A 12,826-nucleotide genomic window follows, 5' to 3' on the forward strand; every position below is an offset into this window, starting at 1 on the left:
AAATAGAATCCCAAGTCCTAAATCACATTTTTCTCTCAATTACCTTCAATATGTGTGGTCCCAGTCTATGTTTTATTTGTAAAGGTAAATATAGAGGTTTTAAAATGAACTTTTGTTGCATTCTCTTTGGATAAAGAAACGCACTAATTTCCATCAAACCTCTACACCTCGTGAAATAAAATTTCTGCCGTTGGTATGCAGAAGCTTAGTGGTTACTCAGCAGCCGTCTACCCCGTCGCACCCCCAGGCTTCCCTGCCGGTGGAACTTTTCATTGCCAGGCATCTGGTTGAGAGCACTCGAGGTCAGGGTGAGCAGACCTTCCAGCCCAGCCCAGAGATGAGCACTGATGAATGTCAATCAGTTCCTCCAATCTCCCTCCCACTGGCCAACGACTGGTTAAAGAGGGAGCATATGTCCATGTATACTCAGGGCAGTCAACGAGACCTACAGGCGAAGTCTACTAGGGGCTCGGGGGTGGAGGGTGAGACAGGAGACGGGTAGGAGGAGAGGAAGTTTCTTTCCTGAATGAAAAGACAGAGTTGCTGGAGGCAAAATCCTCTTGTCTTCTTCACTCCTCCTTTTGACCTTGGACATGCATGGAATGCTGGAGGTGCAGCCACCCGTTTGCTTTTGGGTCCTGATGGCATCATGAAGCCGAGGGACCTGTGCCTTCTCTTCCTTCCACTGACCTCTTCTCCTGGAGAGAAATAAGCCCCTGGATGTTTAGCTTATTCTACTTGGGTTTCTTGTTACTTGCAACCCAGTGCAGCCTCACTGATACAATTAGTAGGAGATCATGATGTACATAAATGAGGCCAGATGGCGCCCCAAAGTCCCAAATTAACTCATGCAATGATATTATAATTGCTTTCTCAGTAAAGCGACTAAGAGATACTATTTTTCTACATTTTCTCTGCTATACTAAAAAATGTGTTATTCTTAAATCTAGGGTAATACTTCTTGAGTTAATCCCAGTTAAACTTATTAGTAGAAAATACTTTATATGTCAAAGAAAACAGAACCACAATTATTACAATACCTTTGAGGGACAGAAGGTCCTATGTCAAACGTTCCTCAACTTTTCTTAACTCATTTTTTTAAAACCCAGATGTCTGGATGTTCCCCAAGTCTTCATGCCTGCTGGGGTAATCCTGTCCTTTAAAAATGTTCTAACATGTGTCCCATATATGGTAGAAATGACGTTGTCCAGGGCTCTGTGTGGTGATGTTACATTTATCCCAGTAACCTTGGGTCTGATCTCTGGCTTCTGCCTTTTGTTGCTGTTTCCTTCTGTCCTCCCAGCATTGGCCCAGGAATAAAATGCAGTCACTTTTCATGACTACATTTATTCTTTCAACATATACTTAACTTCCAACCACGCGGAGAAAAATTAATGTGGAGATTAAACAAGAGACACTATGTAAAGTGCCAGCACAAGTGCTCACAGGAGCATCTTTCTTTCTTTGTGGAATCCTGATTCAACCCATAAACTCTGCGTTGATGAATCTGGATTTCAATCCCTGGTCCTTGCCAGTTTGACCCCTGACAATATATTTAGTTTCTATAAACCTTAAAAAAATGGGGCCCATAGGAATACCTGATACTTAAGATAGCTGAAGGGACCAAGTGTAATACTGCAAAAAATTACCTGGAAAATACATTCTCTGTTATTCTGTGGGTTTTGTTTTGTTTTGTTTTATTCTGCGGTTTTGACTTTTTTTCTCTGGCTTCCCTTTTGCAGGTGTGTGCATGGTACCACTCTATTCTTTCTTCTTCTCCATTAGCTTGTGGATATCAAAATGGCAGTTAAAATGCAAATTTTCAATGCATTTACCCCAGAATTTGTGTAATTCACAGCGGTATATATGATTTCTTTCATTAAAACAGAACGTCACGAGGTATGGAGGATTTTATTTGATTTTTGGTTTGTTTTGATGTGTGGGCCAGACATTGCTTTTGATGTCCTTAGTGCTTTTAGGGCTGGTTTGATAGGGGTTTGTATTTGATCTGGGGCTTTTACTTTTCTGAATCTCAAATGTGTTTGCACAGAAAGAAACATTTATGCTCTTTACTAATCCTCTCTCATAACAACAGAATTCAGTAGGATGCACCAAAATGGTCTCTGTTTTGAGTTCAAAATTTGCTTATCTTCTCAGTCCCTTTAGAAACTGGAAGATTTGATGGCCTTCCATAAACTCCAGTTTTTGTCCCATACCTGAAAAGAGAAAGTTCTAAATATAATGAGTTCCTTCTGGGAGGGTTTTATTCATGCTGCCATAATCAAGTCAAAAACAACCACCCCAAAGTTTTGATGGTCCAGCATATTTCTGCTCATTTGGGTAAGGCCAACAAGCCCACTTGAAGATCAATCAGTTTCCACCCGTATGTAACACACAGATTCCTAGGTGCCTTCACAGAGAATATTTTAATACAAATGCTTTATTTTTGTTACTTTTTTTTAAAGAAAACAAAATGCCATTCTCTACATTGGAAAGGTGACATTTTTGAAAATCACTGACATTTTTCTACATCCTAGGCTATTTCAAGCAGTGACATTATTAAATTAATTCAACAGAAGTAGAAAAATTGCCCACAGAGTATGCAGCCAAATAGAAAGTCCACATGTGTAAATATGATCAACAGCTGAAGAAGTCACATATTCAGAATTACCCTTAATTATGTGACCTTGAGTGTCCTCTTATCAAGTTGACAAGACTAAGCAATGAATACTGGATTTGAATTTATGCATCATGTTTTAGTTCCCTTATTTCTGTTGATATGAACAAAATGTGTGCACACAAGGGTATCAGTGGATATACTCAGAACAGCTATATTTCTAAAAAATTGTCTGTAAAATGGAATTTTATATATGAAACACTATAAATGTAATTTTGAATTTGAAGAGTTTCCTTTGTGGATTATAAGATCGCAGAAGATTTCTTTTTTGTAATCTCAAAGAAACCTTAGATACTGTTAAGTCCAGAGCTCTTAAAGTGGGCTTCGGGGAGAGAACACGATCATTAATTCCTGTCTATTTATCTTACTTAAACAAATAAAAAAGAACTTGAGCTTAGGTAATATTTCAAATATAAACTACCTCTCACACTCTCACCCGGTTTGAATGTCAGAGGTCCAGGGACGTATCCCCAAAAGGTGCATTTTCCAGTCGGATCAACCTGGCTGAACCCTGACCACAGAGCTGCAGATTTTAACACTTCCGTTGCTGTATCTTGGGGAGATATGAAGGCCCGGGGATGGCTATTTTGGGAGGCTCAGGGCAGTGGTTCTTCACATCTGGATGAAAGTGATTCAATTCTGTATTGTAACAAACTGGTATGGCAGCACTATTGCCGGCCACCTGAGTACCAGTCAGCGTCCCAGCCTTGGACAGGTTAGTTCCACTCATCCAGTTACCTACCCTATGTACTGCAGGGAGTCTGGATTCAAGGGAGAGGTTTTGTTTTCTCTTTTAAAGACCGGAATTGTGGTAAATATGTGGTAGACAGGTTTATATGCTGGTGGGAAATATTAATAATGCACCAAATTGGAAAATCTTACCTAGTAACTTCCTTTCGAAGAGAGGAAGTGAAACTGTTAGTGACCTAGAGGGAAGAGGTTCTATGGTGGATATGGAGAGTGTCTCTGACACGTCTTCAGTACAGAATCAGTCTCCCAGCTGTGGGAGAAGGCTGCAAGGCCGCGTGGCCCTTCAGAGATGCCGTCATAGATGACAGAAACACTCAGCACACGGAGGGTTGTTGAGTAAGAGAAGGGTCTTTGACACTAAGCTTTTGGAAGCTCAGAACTGCATACAAGATACATAAACGCTCCGAGATGATTTTGTCAACAAAGCGAGATTTTCTGGTTTCATTCATTCACATGGAGCACCTAGTATGTGCCATTTACTCTGCTAAATACCAGGGTAAAATAATAAGTAAAACAGACATGGTTCCTGTTCTCATTAATAACATTTCATTATATTGAGGTGTGGACTTTGTTTTATGGGACACACACACACACACACACACACACACACACACATACACGCACCCCTACACACATGCACTAAAACTATTTAGATGGCATTATTTTGGATGTAAGTTCTGTAACAGTCAATATGTCCTAAAATTGGAAAAGTGTGCATTTGCTTTAAATGCATAGATCTAGGGCTAATTACCCCCTAGATCCCGCCCAGGCCAGTCTGTATTAGCCTCTGTTCCTGCTTTCTTCCTCCCCAATGGATACCAATGTGTTGAGAACTTACACTTGGTGTTCTAGGTGCCTTCAAGCAGTTCCATGAGGCGTGTACATTCTCCCTAAATGTCCATAACTTCCAAACTTAAAAGTCCACAGCTAAATTCTTTAGGTCTCCAGAGTATCAACTATTAAGTATCTATTCTGATGCCTCATTTACACCTCAGACTTGGTATATACAAGGGAGAGATCCTGAGTCCTCACTCCCCACACCCTCCCACAGCTCAGTGTCCCCCGGGGCAGTTACCTGCACGACCTCACAAGCAAGTTCTCCAGCCAAAGCCCCCCCACCATCAGGCACGACCCTCCCCTCCCCCCATTTCTCCATATTCAACTCCTCAGCCGTCCTTTCTAAAGTATCTTCAGGATATACCCTGAATCTATATCTTGTCAATCTATTTCTACCTCCTGCATCCTAGACACCATTATTTCTTGCCTGAGTAATAGGCAATAGCCTTGTAATTGACCCCCTGTTTTGATTCCTCTGTAATTTGTTTTTCCTGTAAAGGCAGAAGGGTTTTAAAATTCATGACCCATTCTCATACCCGCCACTTCCTGCAGCTTACCATCACACTTAGAATTATAGCCACCTCTTCTGCAAAGCTTACAGGTTCTACTGACCTGGATTCTGACTCATTCTTTTCTTTTATCTCCTACGCTATTTCCCTCCCTGACCCTCACCCAAGTACAAGCTTCACTCCACACGGTGGTTTTCTTACTGCCTTTGAACACACTAACTTTTTTTTTTTTTTTTTTCAGTCTTTGGGACTTTGTACCAGCCGTTTCCTCTCTTGGAAAACCCTTTGTCTAGATTTCCACTGGCTTATTCATTTTTGTCATTCAAGATTGAGCTTAAATGTCATCTCTTCTGTCACCTTGTCCAAAGGTCATCCACACAATTGGGGCTGATACACCCACACGAGAAAAACAAATAAGCAAACAAATAATATCTGATGTCATTGCTTTATTTTTTGCTCATTTGTCTTCCCCAGCTGGGACATTAGTGTCTGGCACAGGGTATGCGTTCAGGGTATGACTTATTTGTGAAATAAATGGCTGGAATAAGGGAAGAGAGTGTAAATTCCATCCAACCATTTTTAGACATATACAATTTTTAAAAATTGAAAGTATTATTATTATTATTATTTTTGCTTTACGAGGGCCTCTCGCTGCTGTGGCCTCTCCCGTTGCGGAGCACAGGCTCCGGACGCACAGGCTCAGCGGCCACGGCTCACGGGCCCAGCCGCTCCGCGGCATGTGGGATCTTCCCGGACCGGGGGCACGAACCCGTGTCCCCTGCATCGGCAGGCGGACTCTCAACCACTGCGCCACCAGGGAAGCCCGAAAGTATTATTTTTGAGGCACAATAGATACACAGTATCAAGGCTGCTTCCTCAGTGTCAATGTAGTTCTTTGACGTTTTGAACAAGGCATCTGGCTGACTTCCATGGGTACCTTCAGATTGTTCTCTGACAACTAATCTCAGGCCCAATCTGGCAGCATAATTTGCTAGAATCAGCAAATCTGTGTAAAACTTCACTGACTTTTGTATAGATGGAAATTCCTATTCAGGAAAATCAGCTGTGGCTTTTAGCAGCACCATGACCATTCCCAATTTTAATTTTTCTTAGCCATCCAGTGAAGGGCTTTCGCAGAGTAAGCAAGCATGAAATGAATCTTCCAGAGTAATTTAGTCATTTAAAGAAGACTCAAGGTCTGGAAACACTTTAAGTGGTGCCAAGTTCTCTACTTCCTCTTTTCCTGTGTTAACATTATTTTCAGTTGGATGAAAGTACCGAAAGCCACCAGTTTGTCACTAAAAACAATTATAATATAATCGGGGTTCTTCCTTGGTGGCTCTAGACAATGTAAGATGGTTTATAGGTGCTGAGTATCCTGATGCTAAATTTTCTCAGCTCACTGAATGATGCTGGCTCATCCTCTGAGCCAGACGTGGCTTCGTTACTAGCCGGGGCCCAATTTTTTTCTAATATAGAAAATTAGAACTTGGAAACTGTACAAGGAGTATTTATATTAAATCATCTGTGAAAAACTGCAGGATGGGACTCATCAACCAAAATTAGAATTCAAATGCTATTTAAAAGCAGCAGTCTTAGATTATTTGGATCTGGCACTAACCTGACCCCATGAATTCCCTAGAATTAACATCTGGGCCATGCATCTTCTATGTTTCCGCCATGAAACATTTATATTTAGTGCTACTCCTTTCCTCAAGTTCTTTAAATACATTGTCGTGTTCTTTTCTCAGCAAAATAGAAAAATGGTCCAACTTTCACTGTCTTCAAGTGTTTCAACTCTCCTAGAAAATTAAAAGGTGAGAGAAATGCTGAACAAAAAACATTTCCTTTAAATGCAGAAAGAAGAAGTAGACAAGTCAAAACCTGAATAGTATTAATGAATTATTTGAAAATGTATATATCAGAATGAGATACTTAATTAATTATATAAATATAAAAAGGGACAAGTGTAGCCAGCAGGTTAATAATGAATATTTCAGAAGCTAGTGCTTAAAAAAATGTTTCTTAATTATGTTCATTTACAGATTTCTGAAAGAAAGGGTGTTAATGGGATAAAAGAATTTCAATACATAATATGAAGATGAACGAAAATGAATCGTGAACAAAAAAAAATGAGAGTAGATGACATATAAACAAGGTGTAAACATTACAACTTATTTTCTCCTACATACTATGGACACAAAATATTCTCTTTGTTACCTTCGATTTTAGAGGTAGAAGTGTAATTTAACCTTAGACAGGGAAAGCTAAACTTTAGTGACTTCCAATTTTTTTGTATATTCACCCCTAAAACCTAGATTTCTTACTCGAGAATACTTTGTAGCCAAAAATAAAGTCATATTTTGTATATAACAAACAAACAAAACAATTTTTTAACATTTGAGGCAAATAGAGTCTGAGAAACCCATTCTGGGTTAGAATCTATTAATTGTGAAGTGTAGTTTACAGAAACTTTGACTTCTATGCCCGTATTTGCACAGAAGCTGTAGTCAAAGCATTACTCAGTGATTACCTGTGGCTTTGAGCTTTGGCTGGGCACCATGATTTGCTTCCATTTGACATTTTGGGACATTTTATTTTCACTCAAATGAGAACCACAGAACCATCGAGCTGAATTTGAGTTCAGAAATCACCGAGTACCATTTTCACCCAGCCCTGCCTTGGGGGTACGGTCTCTGAGCCCCTCTTTGTGTAAGGCGTTGGAGTTCACACCGTGAGTCAGAGAATGAGCTTGTATAGATTAAGGATTCCAAACCCCAGGCCCATCGTTGCTGCTTAGTGAGATAGGCCAGTTCAAATTTTCTGCAAATGTTAAAAAAAAAAAAAAAAGTTCAGAATTCCGTTCAGGGCGTCACCATGTGGACTCAGTATTCAAGTGGTCAAGGGATTCATTGTCTCAAGCCACGTGGAAGGTCTGGGGCCCGATCTGCCAAAAGAAGCCCCAGTTCTGAGTGCCTGATGGATGCCCTTCGTCTCACTTTACCATCTTTGGTACCTCATGGAAGATATTCAAAAAGCACCACATTCTATAAACAGAAGAAGAATTGCAGATTAGAGATTAGTGATTTGAAAACACCCATACAGCCATTTAGCAAAGAAGAAGAAAACCAATTCTACACATCCTTTATTTTCAGTAAAATATTCTCTAAGAAATAGATATTGTAGCCTGGAAAAGCCCGTTTCAATGAATACCCGTGGCTGAACTGTCTCAGATTGCAATTAACTATTTTTCTAATGGTCTTTGGGGGTAATCCCATTCATTTACTCCACGTTAAAGAATTTACCCAGCAGGTTTTTGTGGAGGTGGTCTGACCATGTTAATTTTCTTAATATAAAGAAATATAAGAGTGTAGCAAGGCTGTCCATGTGGCCCCTGCCTCTGTCTTCCTTTCTCAGGGCGCACTGGTTTGATTCAGGGTCTCTGTCTTTTTCCTACAGCCACAAGCTTCACTAGGCCAGTCACAGAAATCTCATTTTCCTTACATACGCTTCGTTCTGAAGCCAACATGTGACAACTCAGAAGAGTCGTGAGGGAGTATCTGCTGAATTATTTCTGAGAAAGGATTTCTTCTTATAAAAGTGATCGTCAGGAAGAGATTTTTTTATCTGCTTCCACTGGACACTGTTGTGTGCAGATGTCAGGTCCAGGTTGATGTAACCGTTTCACAACCATCAGGGCAGCCAGCTGGAGAGCGGAGCTGAAATGCCAGGGGGATCCAGTGCAAAGACGGAAAGAGCGCTGGTTCCTGGTGACATCACTGAGCCTCTGACTAACCAGCCCTTTCACTGTGATGCCAGTGGCTTCTCCTTATACAGGAAGATTCCATTCTCCACATTGTTAAGACAGCTAATTGAGGCTTTTCTGTTGTTTTCTGCAGGGAGTCCTAAGGGACATACAAAGAATATAGAAGTAGGCTGTTCCCTGATATTTTTTTAAATGCGGTGACCCCCATCAAGGACTTCTGCTTCAGCAATATACTTCCATCACTAAAGATGCTGCTAAGAATATATAGTTGGCTAGATTACTATTGCCAGTGATGGAATATTCAAAATCTAATCAGTTTTCAGTTCAAGGAAATAACCGCTAATAAAAAAAAAATGCTTTTGGATCATTTCATGAGGCAGAGTACTTTATTCCATATGGCATCCTGCACGTCCATATGGCTTCAGGAATTAGAGAGGTATATGTGTCAAAATATTCAATCAGTTGCAGCCCTTAAAGTTGATAATGTTATGTGTTTGGAGCATACACCATCTCATGAATATGGGGGAAAGTCAAAGGAGCAAATGCCAGCCAAAGGAAAATCATAGTGAGTTTATATTCAGGAGAGAGAAAAGAAAGGAAAGAGACCCGTGCTGCTGTAATTTAATCTAAATCATGTGAATGATATTGACTCCATGCTGCAATAACCCAGTCACGGGTAAAAGCAGTGTGTAATAAGGTTTATTCAAATAAGAATGGGGCAGGAAGTTCTGATTATTTTACATTTCAATTGGCATCATTTCAGAATTTCAACCACATATCAAGCAGTTACCTTGAAGAAAAAGACATGTAATAAGCAAACTTAAACACCTTCAAAATATTTCAGTTTTTTTTTTTTTTTTTTTTTAAATCCTTTTCTGTATCCAAGCCCACTTCAAAGATTGTTCTTAACCCCTCCTGGCTCTGGCTGCCTATAAACTGTTTAAGTGGTGACTGATCTGAGAATTCTGCAAATTAGGCTTTCCAGATAAAGGGCTTAAATAGGCTGGCTGCCCATGTGGAATACCCTACAGCACGGGCACCTTCCATCTTGTTGGAAGTGCTGGAGTCTGGGTCTGGTGGCTCTCAGAGTGACGGGGGGAAGGCTGCTCAGGAGGGCAGGCAAAGCTTCCTGGGCAACAGGTTTTCTGCAGGGTGAAAAAAAAAAAAAAAGAAAGAGAAACAAGGATGAGCTAGAGCTGTATTTTGGTGAAACTCTTCCAAGGGAAAGAGGGCAGAGATGTAGATGTCTATGCTGTGTAAAAAAAAGAGTTAACAGCCAGAGAAACAAAGTCAGTTCCCCTGGGAAAAATACAGCAGCGTATGCATCCGTCAAGAGATAGTCATCAAAGTCAACAAGGGCCACAAGCACGAAGAGACCGATTTTCTGAAACGCATTTCACTGTAAATTAACTACTCTCAGATCAGAACGCAGACTACACCCAGTACAAGTTAGGTGAGTAAAATGCAGTGTGTGTGTGTCTGAATTTTTGTACAAAGGAATTTATAAATGAATACATTCAAAATGTATTTCATTTCATCAAAGAATGATACTGCATATACTATAGTGAAACTCAAATGGCATAAACGCTAGCCAGTTCCCTTCATTTCTACCAATACTCGGCACTTCCCAGTCATCGGAGCTCCAGGGGTGCCCGCCTCTGGGGTTCAACTTACATACAAATTGGCGAGACGGTGTCTTTCAAACAACACATGAAACTACCTAAGTTTGAATTACTGCAGACACAAACCTATTAAAAACAAACAACAGGGGCTTCCCTGGTGGCGCAGTGGTTAAGAATCCGCCTGCCAATGCAGGGGACACAGGTTCGAACCCTGATCCGGGAAGATCCCACATGCTGAGGAGCAACTAAGCCCGTGCGCCACAACTACTGAAGCCCGCGCGCCTAGAGCCCGCGCTCCACAACAAGAGAAGCCACGGCAATGAGAAGGCCGCGCACTGCAACTAAGAGTAGCCCCCACTTGTCGCAACTAGAGAAACCTGCGTGCAGAAGCAAAGACCCAATGCAGCCAAAAATAAATAAATTAAAATAAACAAACAACAAATCATGGCATGATATTGAGTCTGATGAACCTACCCTACACCATCAGGATTGATCCTACTCTCTCCTCCCCAGTTTTTATCTAAATTCTTTGATGTGCACATATCACATCCCAGCACAAAGTTGGTCTCAACCTCGCACAGTTGTGAGAGGCTTGAGGGCAAAGTGATGTCTCCTGGCACCCAGCAAGAGTCTGGCGTCCATCTGGCCCTCAGACATGGTGCAGGCTGGGCTGAGGCATCTGGAGCTTCAGCCCCACTGTTGGGTCTGGCCAAATCCTTCCCTGTTGGTGTGGACAACACTGATATCCCCAGATCCCACTGGTTCTGCCTTCTAGGAGCCTCTAGCTCTGTATAACTTAGTGCTTAATTACATTCTTCAAGTTTCTTTCTCTCTTGTCTCTCCAAATCCTTGTGAGCCTCTTGAAGAAAGAGGCCATCCCTGGTTTTTCCCGCAGTTACTTGTTTTGAGAGCTTAGCATTGTGCTGAGGATTAGTGAAGTTGATGGTTTGGAGGGTGGAAAAAGAGGGCATTTCTAAAGCACTAGAGAAACCCTGTCCCTCAGTTTATGATGATTCCTTGCTTGCTGTGAGTATATGCCGAGTACAAGGCACAATCACATAAGATTTAGCCACCGTTACCTTCCCCCTGACCTTCCTCAGAGGGCAGTTCTGGTAGAGAAGAATCAGAAATAATTTGGAAATGGAAAAATCTGTTATTTACTAGGTTATTGTAACACTGGGCAAATAACATCTCTTTATTTCTTCGTTACTAAAATTGGAATAATGCAACTTCCTTGCATGTTTTCAGGAGTATTAAATGAGATAATGCATAGGATAGATTGAGCAGGAGGGGCGATTCCCTTTCTGTGCTAGTCACCAATGACTTGCTTCCTACTTACTGTATGAATGACCAGGCAATTAGCATTTCTAGTCATACCTAAACACACACAGGCACACACAATTTCAATATAGATGTGTATCTATGTATGTTAGTAACCCAAAACTACCGTGTTCGTTTTTATCGCTGCCACAGCAAATTGCCACCGACTTAATACGGTACAGATTTGTGATCTTACAGCTATGTTCACATGGGTCTCGCAAGGCTAAAATCAAGCTGTGGGGAGCGCTGCATGCCTTTCTGGACGATTTAGGGGAGAATCCATTCTGTGTTCTCTGAAGCTTCTAGAAATCGCCTACATTCCTCGGCGCATGGCTCCTCCCTCCATCTTCAAAGTCAGCAATGGCGGCATGAATTCTTCTTATGCTGGTCTCTCTCTTCTAAGGCATCATGTCATTAGATTATCTTGGATAATCCAGGATAATCTCCACATCTCAAAGTCCTTAACCCTAATCATATCTACAAAGTCCCTTTTGCCATATAGGGTAATATATTCACAGGTTCCCACAGTTAGGGCATGGGCATTTTTTTAAATTGGGGAAGCATTATTCTGCCTACCACAGCTATGAAGAATTCATTTCAAACCTCAAGTTTGCAGAATGCATATGCACACTGAGAATTCCTATACCCCCTCAGTCTATAAAACTAACCCATCCCTCTTACAAACTTTTGACGCTTTGAAATTTTTCTCAAACTAGAATGTCTGTCCTCTACCCTCCTTTAGCCTCCATTACACATGTAGCTCTTTAGAGGCATCTCAACAACAAAAACAACACTCTGTCAGTCTCCTATTTCTGGCTGAAACACCATCTTGTCTGCTAGACCTAGCCTTGTTTTTTTTTTATTTTTATTTTTTATGAAGTCCAATTCTTCTTTTTTTTTTTTTTTGTCATGAATGGTTTTGGTGTCATATCTAATAATCTATGGCCATTGAAATTTTGATAAGGATTACATTTAATCTGTAGATCTCTTTGGGTAGTATTATCATCTTAACTATTAAATTTTCCAACCCATGAATGCAGAATGCTTTCCACTTATTTAAATCTTTCTTAATTTCTTTCAGCAATTTTTTTTTTTTTTTTTTTTTTTTTAGTTATCTGTATACAAGTCTTTTACTTCCTTGGTTAAATTTATCCTTGACCATTTTATTCTTTTGGATACTAATGTAAATTGAATTTTATTTTTTTACAATTTCTTTTTTTGGATTGTTGATTGCAAGTGTATACAAACAAAATGGAGTATTTTGTTTTTGTTTTTGTTTGATTTTATAAACTGTAATTTTGCTGAATTTATTAGCTCTAGTTAGTTTTATAAAAATTCTTTGGGA

General features: G+C 40.4%; 1 long non-coding RNA gene across 1 annotated transcript; it reads left to right on the forward strand.

The window, feature by feature from the left end:
- The first annotated feature begins 966 nt into the window (after positions 1–966).
- LOC129392622 (uncharacterized) lies at positions 967–9,239 on the forward strand. The gene is made up of 3 exons (XR_008618817.1): positions 967–1,899; positions 6,525–6,590; positions 8,233–9,239. It is a non-coding gene; the product is annotated as an uncharacterized lncRNA (long non-coding RNA).
- Positions 9,240–12,826: the final 3,587 nt, after the last annotated feature.

The sequence above is a fragment of the Physeter macrocephalus genome, chromosome 12 (assembly GCF_002837175.3).
Source record: "Physeter macrocephalus isolate SW-GA chromosome 12, ASM283717v5, whole genome shotgun sequence".
In the NCBI taxonomy this organism is placed as follows: domain Eukaryota; kingdom Metazoa; phylum Chordata; class Mammalia; order Artiodactyla; family Physeteridae; genus Physeter; species Physeter macrocephalus.